The following is a 13,153-nucleotide window of genomic DNA, read 5'->3' on the forward strand; positions in this document are numbered from 1 at the left end:
CCAGAGCCTGCCCTAAGACTGCCCATCTGAGGGACCCTGGAGAACATCTATCCTGCTGGCTTTCCAGTGTATGGGAGCCCCAAGAAGTGAAAGAGAAAAGACAAACAAAAAGGAAGACAAAGCATCTCAGGGTTAGGAGGTGGGTGGGCAGAGCGGGCTGGACACGGGGTGGGGTAGCTCGAGATGTTTCTTGGGGAATCGGTTGTTTTCTACTTAGTAGGTACATTACTGTGAGCAAAGTGAGAAATAAACTATATGTAGTTCCCGGAAAATTCAACTTGGCCGCTTTTCATAAAAATCTTTTTATTAATGCTTGAGAATTGAGAACATACAAATTAAATTCAGCAGAATGGCATATCAATTACAGCCAATTATAGCCAACCACCAGGAGTACATTACTAGGGATGTTATTAACATCAAAATGAATTTTGTTTGCATTTTACTTGTGCTCAAAACTGTTCAGAGACTCTGGATTTTCTGTTGCTCATATAAGATGGTCCTCACATCTTTGAGCTCCAAAAACCAAACAAGAGGCTTCTTTATTAAAAGTTACATTAACTGTTAAGCCAGCACAACTAGGAATCTGGTCTGGAGCGTCTGTAGAGGATTTATACTACTGCTGGTCCTGCCTTCCAAACAGGTGGTACCAAAACCCAGCAAAGTTCCAGGGAGTGGTGGGGAGAGTGCTAGAGCCGAGAGTAATAAGGACAAGGTCATGGAGGAGATGAAACTCAGAAGGAGGCAGGACCAGCCCAGGGCCCAGCCTTTCTTGAGAATGGGCTGGAGGGAAACACCACTGGCATCTTAACAGGATGCTCCTCGGGTGCAGGGACTGACTGTGTGGCATGCGCACTGCATGCGGGTCATTTGGCACGTCCACCTCCACCACATACACACCGAAGGCCAATAACACCTCCAATCAATGTAACAGCAAAAAGCAAAACAAAACCCACATACATTTTAAAATGCCCCTGGAGATAGGGAAAAAAATCACACCCACTGTGTACCCTTAAATAAACAGAAAGAAGAGAGAACAAGCACGGTAGGTAGGAAGTCAATGAGAGATGAGGGAAACACAAAATTTGATGAGGAACCAGCAGAAAAAAGGCATCCTTCAATGACCTTCACCTACCAGGTCAAGTCCCAGCTGCTTAGAAAACAAAGTCCTTCAGAACTCAGCCCGGCCCATCCCAGCTGCCTCCCCTCCAGCCCTCTCCCCAAGGTGCCCACCCACACCCTCCCTTCCCAGACAACTCTTGGTTTCCCTGACCGGATGTGCCGCACTCAGACCTCCGTGCCTTGTCATGTGCATTCTCCTCTACCTGGTGTGCACTTCTTAAGGCAAACTCCCAGTCATACATCCACACCCAGCGCCAAGGTTTGCGAAGCCAGACACAGGCAGCCCCACACCAGCCCAGCCTTTTGTCCCCAAAGCACTCCCCACGGGCCTTCTGTGCTCCCACCCAACTGCACCCCACTGTCTGTAGCAGGAGCTACTGAAGGGCAGGCGCCCCTTGAGTCCTCGCAGGGAACTGGCGCTCAATGAATTCTAAGTGAATGACCCTGCATGAAAGGTTCTTGTAAAAGGCTAACAAAGCAAATCACACAGAAAGCAGACAATAGATATTTTCTACTATTGAAAGCATGTATTTTCTAAACTCTGATCTTTGGTTGAGTATCACTCAGGAACCAGACAGAGATGCTCTACCACTTCCTAGCTTGGTATCTGTGGGCAAATGAAGTAACCTCACTGTGTCTCAAATTTCCACTTAGTGAAAGGAAACATCCCTGCAGTGTGGGTAAGAGGACTAATTGACATGCTTAAAAAAAAAAAAAAAGAGGAAGTGTGCGCTAAATGGCAGTTCTGACTAGCCTGCCGCAATCACAGACACCTTAACAGGACTGGATACTCTACCAGGAATGTGAGTACAACGAAATTTTGGTTAAAACTATGTTTTTAGGAGAGCTGAAAGTCAACAAATCCAACAGCTTGTCCTCCAGCTGCGCTGTGCTCTCTACAGTTCTCAGTACAGATCCCTAGTGACCACTATGTCCCCTGGCTCCACTGACAATGTGGACTCCCGGGTCTCTGGTCTCTGACCACACCTCCTCCTCTAGCTTGCCCATCATGGACACCTGAAGTCAGGCATTCCTTCGGCTCAGCTCACACATTTTTTCTCATCTTGTGCCCTCTCAAGGCTTCAATTAAGATCTCTATGGAGATGACCCCACGACTTCTCAGTCACAGTCAGAAAATGTTTCAAGCTGAATTTATCCAACATACTTACCTTAATTAGGTCATGAAGCATACAGCTTCAGCTTCTCTCATACCATTTTTTTTCCTTTTCTCCTGAGTCTTATACATCACACCAGTCCTCAGCTTCCTCTTCTTTGCCCACCTCTTAAAACTACTTGCTTGTCATGGTTCCTCCTTTGCTCTTTCTGTTCTGTCTCCCTGGTTCTTAAACTCTCTGGGATAATGAATGCTTTGAAAATCTACTAAATGCTATGGATTATTTACTAAAAAGATAAACACACAGAATATATGCATGCAATTTCACCTAACCAATGACCTCAAATAAGAATCTGTGTTCATCCACATGAGACTACCACTTACACAGATTTTCATCTAGATGCTATATCCCTTTCATTTTCAGGATACTTCTAGATATAGCCTAAAGGGCCTCATAAACTAGCATCATAAACTTAACGAGTCCAAACCAGAACGCAGTATTTCTCCTTAACAAACCTCCTCTGCCTACAGTATTCCTTCCACCATGCCCCCAAGCTAGAAGCCTTGGAATTAACAACCTTCCTCATACCACACAACCACGTCCTGTCTCAGGATCTCTCCCAAATCCAAATCCCACCTCTTCAGCCTCTTACCCTGTAAGACCTCATCATCCTTTGCTTCATCCCATACCTGCCATGATGAAAAGTCCACCACTCCTCTGATAGCCCCTCACTGACTCTAACATCTCCATTTCCCATGCCACTACATCACTTCACCTCTAGAAGGTCACACAGTCTGATTCTTCACCTCAGTTTTCTCATTTCCACCAGTGTTTATCTAGATTCTCCAAATATCTCAAAACTGATCGTGTGCCTGCCTCTTTTCAAATACTCTGATGCTTCTCCATTGCACAAATATAAAATTGAACTCTGTTCTGCCTACAGAGTCCTCCACAATTTGCCACCTAATGCCTTTTCCAGGATTGGATTCCACAGCTTAGACTGTCACTTGCACCTGTCTTCATATCAAAACCACACCCACTGGTAAAGGCTCAATTCAAACTCCACTCTTTATATCCTCTATGTAACGATTAGGAAAGGACTTTGCACAGAAAAGGCAAAATTCCTAATGAAAAGGTTCAGAAAATGAAAAAAAAATTCTTCCTTAAAATCGTTAAGTCTTTCGAGAAACATTAAGCTTTAAAAAATATCAGCTCCAGAAGTCTCCATAAGCACAAAATACCACAGGTAGCTGGTTCTAGTAAAAACAAAAAACAAAAAACAACACCCTCCCCGCATTCCATGAACTTTTCTGAGGGATCTGAAGCCAGACAAGGGAGCCTGCATGCGGTTCTGCAAGAACTCCATCAAGGCTGCATACATACTAAGCACTAAAGCAGTAACTGGAAAAGTCCACAGTCACGGTGCTAAAGCGTCTGAGTGCCCTTATGCTAGTACTGGAGCTCACGTGGGGCACAAGGGGAAAAAAGTCAAATTAGGCCCAACTCCAAATGACCCCTTAAGAAATCATGACAGGAATACCAACTCATCCTTCCTGAAACGGGAATAGTACCAAAGTCCACTTTAAAACTTCAAGATTTAAACATTTCACACCAACACTGGTGCCGCTCATGCTTAGAAAGGCTGCGCAGGAGAGCAGCCCTGGCAGCACAGAAGGGGCTGAAGCAAAGCCGGCAGCGGAAAACGCAGGCGACGGGGGCAAACGAGATGATGATTTCGGGGCTGTGCACACACGCCGCTGCCGACCGCTTTCCAGACCACGGCCCCGCCCCGAGTATCTGAAGGACTTCGCAACTTCAGAGTCGGACGTCAAGGGAAGGCCGCGAGGGGAGCGCCCGGGGATTGGGGCCCTGTTACCGTTCTGGGGGTCCCTGAGTGCCCGGGTCCCGGCCTCCACCTCCCCCACTTCCCAATCCCCCACTCCCCGCGCCCAGCGACGGCCGGCCCGGGAAGTGCCGCGAGCATCGCCCCAGCGCGAGCCGCCCGGCCCCGCCCGAGACCCCCGGTGCGCGGACGGCGGGGCAGCCCTGCTGGGGTCGGCGCCGGGCTCGGGGTTGGGGTCGCGGGTCCGCGGGCCGACGCCGCAGCTGCGCCCGCCGAGGCCGGACGGGGGGCCGCGCGGGAGGGCGCGGGCGGCACGCGGGGCGCGGACACTCACCACACCACGCCGGGGGAGCCCTCGCCGGTGTAGCAGCTTGCTGGAGCGCCGCCCACGTCGAACACCTGCCCGCGGACCATCTCGGGGCCGCGCCGCTGCCGCCGCCGCGCTGAACAAGAAGCTCCGCGGCCGCCGCTCGGCCAGCGCCGCTCCTCCTGAACGGACTGCGCTGCCGCCGCTGCCGCCGCTGCAGCTGGCTGGGGGGAGAAGGGCCGGCGCCGCTCGGGAGAACCGCAGAACCGCCAGCTGCTCCGACAGCCTGCCGCCTGACTGCCTGACAAGCTGACCTTCAGGGGGTCAGAGGGAGGCGCTGGGCGGAGCGGAGGAGGGCGCCGGGGCGGGGCCTGGAAGCGTGCGCGCGGATTGGCTCTCGTGGCCTCGGGGGCGGGTCTGGTGTCCCCATAGATTTGGAGTATTTTTGCCTATCAGAAATTTTTTTTTGGAGGGGCGCTAGTGATTTGTTTTATTTTTACAGTGATCACCTATCAAATTGTTTTACTTTGATATTATAGCCCCAAACTAGAGTACAATAGTCCTAGACAGACAGTGGTCTAAGAACTGCAGTTCTTGAGTCCAACCTCCTGAAAAAGTGAAGTATAAAACTCTGGCTCCAAATGCTTGTTCCGGTACTTGTTGACAATGTCGGTGATTTTCTGTTTTCGGCAGACAAGTGGTGGACTGTAGGAGTCACTCTCCAGTCTCTTTCTTCTACAAATGTTAATTGCAGTCTGCATCACCAGAAAACCGAGTGCTCGCCTACTGACAATCATGCCATCCACAAGAGGGATGCCCATGCTAAATTTTCCAGTGGCTCCTTGAATTTTTATCCAGAATAATCCAGTGTTTAAAGGGTGGATGAAGATGACAGGAACTTCTTTTTCAACAGTAGTAGATCCAGAGAAGTGCTACCATTTGCAGTAGTTTCCACGCCAGTACTGATTTCTGTCATCAGGTCTGAGAGGGGAAAGTTTTCTGTATCATCATAGCTTTCCACCCAGACTACAGAAACTCTTGTCTCACGTCCAAGGGGAGGCACAGGGCGACCCTGAGGCAGCCTCTTCATTCTGGAACTGGGACTGAGCCTCTGTGAGGAATTATGATTTGGGAAAAGCTCAAGTGTTAGGGATGGCTGTTTCAGAATTCCTGGCATAAGATCCATATTTGAATCACTGTCTTACTCTGAGATGTTACTTTCCAATGAATCAGTTAATGACTCCACTGGAGAAGGAACCACAAAAGCTATTTTTGTAAGGGCATCACCATAATACAGCACCTTCTTCTGTCCATTGAGAATGCTAGCCCCAACATCTTCAGAGGAGATCACTTCATCTTGTTCAGATCCTTCACCATCGTCACAACTGTTAATAGACCAACTGGTAGAAACATGACCAGTCCAACCAGGGTGTCTGCCCACATCTACTGACCAGCCAAGGGAAAGCAAAAATTCTAGGAAATGTGGCAGAACATTTCTGGAAGACTCCACATTCTTTAAAATTTCCTGGTTTGTTTTCTGACCTGGCTTCATATAGAAAATAAAAACTGTGTCAAAGGGATGACATGGCAAGAGATCCAGATATCCAATGTCATCAAAAAATTCAGGTATCGTAGAATCAAGTGCAATAAAGTGAGGAGGTAGACGACTATTTGCAGGTTCCTTCAAAGCTTCCAAGGACAAAAATCCAAAATGTGAAAGAAAAAGACGTGCTGTTTGGAATTCCTGGGCAGGATGTGGGGGCTTACAGTCTGTAACTGGATCAGGAAAACTTCTCTTCTGCAATTCCTCCTCACTTTGTTGTTCAAGGTGTGTTTCATAAGCAATTTGCTGGGCCATGCCATTCCTTAATTTTTTGTAGTCTTTTTTCCTATTAGGATTAATTCTGCTGTGAACATTTGTATATAAGTTTTTTTAAAACCAAAATTGTTCATTGTAATTCTACTTGAACTTCATAGAAGAAAAAAACTAAAACAAAACTGGAGGAATTACCACATTTCAAATAAATATACCTTTGTCATGGGAAATATTTTTGCATAAAAGATCTCTATAAGGTACAAGAAGAGTTAGTGATAAATAAATAAACAAACAAATAGATAGATAAATAAGTAAATAAATGAAATTATGAAATGCATTAAGAGGTTGTGAAATAAATTAAAGACATTATGTGTTTTCTAAACTCTGTGTTTCCAATTTAGTCATTATCTATTGAGTCTGTTTTGAAAATTTACAGATTCTCTTCTACCACTGTTCTTCCCAACTCATATTTTGAATTGTTACATATATTTTAAAAACATTGTTCATGTTTACAATATTTCAAGTCTAGTTGGTGACTATAATTCCTATGGTTTCTAAAAATTTGTTTCAAGTTTAGAACACATTCACAATTTAAAGTTAAAATAACAAAATACTGTGCATTGAGAAGTTTCACTTCCACCCTTACGACACCTTAGTTCCCCTACCATCATTAGATAACTACTTCATTTCTTATATGATATTTCCAATGTTTCAGATACAAGCAAAAATGAAAATATACTTTATTTCCCACTGTTCTCACAATTATGTATTATATCATAAGGTTCTGCTGTGAACATTTGTATACAAGTTTTTGTGCAGAAATATGTTTTCATTTCTCATAGCTATATACCTGAGATTGTCACGGCTGGGTTCTGATTCTTGAAGTAGTGAGAGGGCAAGGTTTACTTATTCAAGATTGCCTCCCTGCAGGAGGAAGGCTGGCCTTCCTCAAGACTTCATGGGCACGGACCACAGCCGAGGCTCACAGCTGTCAAGGCTGGTAAGTGCTGCCCATTGACTCAGCCATGGGTCGGCTGAGCATTACAGTGGCGACCACAGCTTGTGCCAGCCCTGACCAGCAGGAGAGAGGCTGGTGCTTCCCTCATCTGGAGTGCTCATCCCGTGGAGAAGCTGGACCTGGGGCCTGCGTGTCACAGTGCTGGTTCCAGCCCCTGCCCACACTGGGCCTGGGCTTCTCTGATCATACCAAAGCGCCTGCCTGCTTCTCCAATTCTCAGGGCAGTGGTTTGCCCTGTGACCTCAGTCCTCTGATGGGTCTAGGAAGAGTTGTTTCTTTTTGGTCTGTTCATCTTTTCTTGTTTTGAGGATGGGAGGGATGACTTCCAAGCTCCTCGCACCCTAGACTAGAAACCAGAAGCCTATGATTTCTGTTAGTTTCTTCTCCCCTCCGTAGCTTGTCTGTGTTTGACTTTGGCAATGAGCACCAGCAGCTCATGCCAGGGCACCATTTGGGAGGGCAGCGAGTCCCTGAAGACAGACCTTTCAAGTCTCTCTCCCCACCAGTGACTTCAGTGACAGTCTAGGCCCCACTCCCAGGCTCACTGGCTCCTTCTGTCCCCTGCTTAGTCCTTTCCCTCCACCCCTACCTTAGTCTCTCTGTTCAGTAGTGGGCATCTGGGGTTTGCTCTTGGGACAGGTTAGAGTAAGCCTTCCCCAGGTGATGAGGGGAAGTCAGACAGGGTAACAGGCATCTGGGTACAACATGCAGGAGTGAGAAGGACAAAGACGTTCAAGTTCTCTCAAGAGAGATCAAGTTTTGAATTCCTGTTCCACTGCTTCCTACCTATGTCACCTCTGAAAAGCTACTTAAAACCTACTAGGCTTCAGTTTATCTTAAAAAAAAAAAAAAAAAAAAAAAACTAAACCAGGATAATAATACTAAGCACTAAGTTGGTTCCAGGCAATGGGGAAACTGACTGGGCTGGAGCTGAAGTTTGGTCAGTGTGTTTTGCAGATAAGATATATATTGGGATCCCTTGGTTAGAGGCTAGAGCATACAGGATGGGCAGAGAATCACCTAACTTCAGGAATAGGGTATATGAAGGCCAGGCCCCCAGTGCACAGCCAGCCCAGGTCTGCTGTGGTTGGGTGCAGAATAGGAGTTTAGGGCCAGTGGAATAGCTACTACTGCAGCTGAACTGCCTGAGCTCCCCCGATCCAGTGGAGAGCATGGGTGAACAAATGTCATCTCAGTAATTCACTGACATCCAGGGCCTGAACAACCCAGCCTGAGACCCCTATAACTGAGTTTACCACCAAGGGAGAGAATGTTTGTCTTCCCCCTTCCAGAGACACTTAGCTCTTAAGGACAGATGCTGGTGGTGGGCACATAGCTAGTCATAGTGGTACCTCAGTGGTAGAGCTCCAACTAGACAGATGGCCAGAGATAGGACTGCTGGCAATGCCTAGATGGGTGTGGACACTGGGAAACCACTTTCTTGAGGCCTCCCAAGATTATCTTGGGAAGGGGGTTCCTGTGCACATTCCTGCTCAAGCCGGTGAGATCCCGGTGTCAATGTGCATGTGCGTCCATTTGTGCCCACCTGCCAGTGAGGGTCTAGGACACCTGGGCAATGCCAGGACTGGAAGGAATCTGCACTGAATTGTTTGAATGTCATCTGGTCCATACTGGATATGTGCTAAATGGGGACTTTGCCACATTATCATGGTTTCTAAGGGCTGGAATGAGTGCACTGAGGCCTCCTGGGATCTTCTTTTATTGTTTGTGTATATGTATATACATACATACATACACACACACATATTATTGAAGGATAGTCAGTTCACAATGTTGTGTCAATTTCTGGTGTACAGCACAATGCTTCAGTCATATATGAACATACATATATTTGTTTTCATATTCTTTTTCATCATAAGTTACTGCAATGTATCAGATATAGTTCCCTGCGAGATACAGCATGAAATTGTTGTTTATCTATTCTATATGTATCAGTTAGTATCTGCAAATCTCTAGTTCCCAATTAATCCCTTCCCACCCCACCTCCCCCATGATAACCACGTTTGTTCTCTATGTCTGAGAGTCTGTTTCTGTTTTGCAAATAACTTCATTTGTCTTTTTTTTTTTTTTTTTAAGATTCCACATATAAGTGATATCATATGGTATTTTTCTCTTTCTGGCTTATTTCTCTTATAATGACATTCTCCGGGTCCATCCCTCTTGCTGCAAATGGCATTATTTTATCACTTTTTATGGCTGAGTAGTATTCCATTGTATAAACATACCACCTCTTCTTTATCCAGTCATCTGTCAATGGACACTTTGGTTGTTTCCATGTCATGACTATTGTAAATAGTGCTGCTATGAACATTGAGGTGAATGTATCTTTTTGAATTAAGGTTCCCTCTGGATATATGCCCCAATGATTTCTGGATCATAAGGAAAGTCTATTTTTAGTCTTTTGAGGAATCTCCATACTGTTTTCTATAAGAGCTACACCAAATGACATTCCACCAACAGCATAGGAGGGTTCCCTTTTCTCCGCAGCCTCTCCAGGATTTATCCTTTGTGTACTCCTGAATAACAGCCCTTCTGACTAGTGTGAGGTGATATCTCATTGTAGTTTTGATTTGCTTTTCTCTAATAATTAATGATGTTGAGCATTTTTTTCATGTGCCTATTGGCTATTTGTATATGTTCATTGGAGACTTGCTTGTTTAGGTCTTCTGCCCATTTTTGTATTGGGTTGTTTGTTTTTTTCTTACTAAGTTATATGAGCTGTTTATATATTCTGGAGATTAGGCCCTTGTCAGTCTCATGTTTTGCAAATATTTTCTCCCATTCTGCAGGTTGTCTTTTTGTTTTGCTTATGGTTTCCTTTGCCTTGTGAAAGCTTATAAGTTTAATCAGGTCCCATTTGTTTATTTTTGCTTTGTTTTTCTATTGCCTGGGTAGACTGCCCAAGGAGAACATTGCTGAGATTTGTGTCAGAGAATGTTTTGCCTATGTTTTCTTCTAAGAGGTTCATAGTGTCCTGTCTTATGTTTAAGTCTTTAAGCTATTTTGAGTTTATATTTGTGTATGGCATGGGGGAATGTTCTAACTTCATTGATGTGCATACAGCTGTCCAGTTTTCCCAACACCATTTGCTGAAGAGACTGTCTTTACGCCACTGTATGTATTTGACTCATTTGTCAAAGATTAATTGACCAAAAATTTGTGGATTTATTTCTGGGCTCTCTCTTCTGTTCCACTGATCCATATGTCTGGTTTTGTACCAATACCATGCTGTTTTGATGACTGTAGCTCTATAGTATTTTCTGAAGTCTGGGAGTTATTCCTACAGCTTCGTTCTTTTTCTTCAGTATTGCTTTGGCAATTCTGGGTCTTTTGTGATTCCATTTAAATTTTAGGATAAATTATTCTAGTTCTGTGAAAAGTGTCCTGGGTAATTTAATATGAATGGCATTAAAACTGTAGATTGCTTTGTGTAGTATGGCCATCTTAACAATATTAATCCTTCCAATCTAAGAACATGGGATACTGTTCCATTTCTTTAAGTCATATTTAATTTCCTTAGTCAGTGTTTTGTACTTCTCCACATATGTCTTTCACTTCCTTGGTCAGATTTATTGCTAAATTTTTTTTTTTTGAATGCAATTTTAAAAGGGATTGTTTCTTTACTTTCCTTTTCTGATATTTCATTGTTAGTGTAAAGAAATATCACTGATTTCTGTATGTTACTCTTGTATCCTGCTACTTTGCTGAATTCTTTCATCAGCTCTAGTAGTTTTTGTGTGGAGCCTTGAGGGTTTTCTCTATATAGTATCATGTCATCTGCATATAATGACAATTTTACCCATCTCTTCCAATTTGGATCCCTTTCATCCTTTCATTGCTTTCTTTCTCTCTCTCTCTTTTTTTTTTTTTTTTTTTTGTCTAATTGCTGTGGCCAGGACTTGCAATACTATATTGAATAGAAGTGGTGAGAGTGGGCATCCTTGTCTTCTTCCAGATGTTAGCAGGAAGGCGTTCAGCTTTTCACCATGGAGTGTTATGCTGGCAGTAGGTTTGTCATGAATAGCTTTCATTATGTTGAGATATGTTCCCTCTATACCCACTTTGGTTAGTTTTTTAATCATAAGTGGGTGTTCAATTTTATCAAATGGCTTTTCTGCACCTATTGAGATGCTCATGTGATTTTTGTCCTTTCTCTGTGGTGTTCACATTGATTCATTCGCGTATTTTGAACTATCCTTGTGTCCCGGGGATGCACCCAACTTGATCATGGTGTATGACCTTCTTTGTGTGTTGTTGGATTCTGTCTGCTAATTTTTCATTGAGGATTTCTGCATCTATGTACATCAATGATATTGGCCTATAGCTTTCTTTTTAGGTAGTGTCTTGGTCTGGCTTTGGTATCAGGGTGATGGTGGCTTCACAGAATGAGCTTGGAAGCATTCCCTCCTTTTCAACCTTTTGGAAGAGTTTGGGAAGGATTGGTATGAGCTCTTCTTGGTATGTTTGTTAAAATTCCCCAGTGAAGCCATCTGGTCCTGGACTTTTGTTTGCAGGGAGGTGTTTTATTGTTGATTCTATTTCACTTCTAGTGATCAGTCTGTTCAAATGATCTATATGTCCTTGGTTCAGTTTTGGTGGACAGTTTGTTTCTAGAAACTTGTCCATTTCTTCTAAGTTGTCCAGTTTTTTTTAATTGCCATACAGGTGTTCATCTGGGATCCTTCTGGCTGCACAAGGACTGTGTGTCAGGCAGATGGGCAGGGAGAATGAGAACATTGCTTCAAGGCTTATTGCCAGGTTGCTAAGTTCTGAGTCAGCTAAGTAGAAAAGGAGAAATGAGGCTCCAACTCCTGGAGGTGTGTGAACAACTTGGGGGAGGATGACTTGGGTCCTTGGACAGAAGGGAGAAGGGTCAGGTGGGGCTGGGAGCTAGGAAGGTGGGCAGTGAGTTGGGCCCCTTCAGACAGGGGAGAGCAGGGCCATGAGGGCAGGTGAGGAAGGTGCTAGGAGTCAACTCTAGGAGCAGAGGTCTGAGGACTGCCAGCCTGAACCCCAGCTCACAGCCTGGCCTTGGGCCTCCGCTGTCTGTTCCCACGCCATCTCCCAGACCCCTTCCATTCAAGAGCCCTCTACGCTGCAGGGTGGAGCCCTCTTCCTCACGGGCCGGGTCACGCACTCCAGTCCAGCTCAGTGGTCCTGCACCCTGGGAATCTCCCTCTACCTCTACAGGCAGTTGTTCTTACCTTTGCTAAACACCAGGGGTAATGTTTCTTTACTGTGAGAAAGCTGTTACTCCCCTGCACTGTAGTCACCTGGCAAAATGTCCAACTTCCTGTTATGGGCTGAATTGTGTCCCCCTAAATTCATATTCTGAAGTCCTAACCCCCAGTACTTCAGAATGTGACTTTATTTGGAGTAGAGCTTTTAAAGAGATAACTGAGTTAAAATGAGGTCGCTTGGGTGGGCCCTAATCCATTATGACTGGTGTCCTTATAAAAGGGGGTAATTTGGACACAGATATGCACAGAGGGAAAATGATGTGAGGACACGGGGGAAGATGACTGTCTATAAGCCAAGGAGCGAGGCCTCAGGGGGAATCATCCCTGCCTGCACCTTAATCTCAGACTTCTGGGCCCCATCTGGAACTATGAGATGATAAATTCCTGTTGTTTAAGCCACATTGCCCGTGGTATTTGTTATAGTGGCTGGAGCTGACTGATACACTTCCTCTGAAGGCCTGTGCATTCCCATGGTAGGAGTGGAGTCTGCAAATGAACACATCATTCTCCTTCCCCAGCTGAACTCCTTCAGCATCCTCACCCCTGTCTTCCTCCTGGGACAGTCTCTCTGCCAAGTCCTGCTTCTTTGTCCAGGGAGCCAGACAACAGACCTCAAGGGAAGGGGTGAGTGCTGAGGATCGGGGGGGCAGCAGGGCCAAAAGACAGGAGCAGGA

At 45.2% G+C, this 13,153-nt stretch overlaps 1 pseudogene; it reads right to left on the bottom strand.

The window, feature by feature from the left end:
* Positions 1-4,876: 4,876 nt before the first annotated feature.
* LOC105074770 (ral GTPase-activating protein subunit beta pseudogene) lies at positions 4,877-6,078 on the bottom strand (annotated as a pseudogene).
* Positions 6,079-13,153: the final 7,075 nt, after the last annotated feature.

This window comes from Camelus bactrianus, chromosome 2, assembly GCF_048773025.1.
Source record: "Camelus bactrianus isolate YW-2024 breed Bactrian camel chromosome 2, ASM4877302v1, whole genome shotgun sequence".
NCBI lineage: Eukaryota > Metazoa > Chordata > Mammalia > Artiodactyla > Camelidae > Camelus > Camelus bactrianus.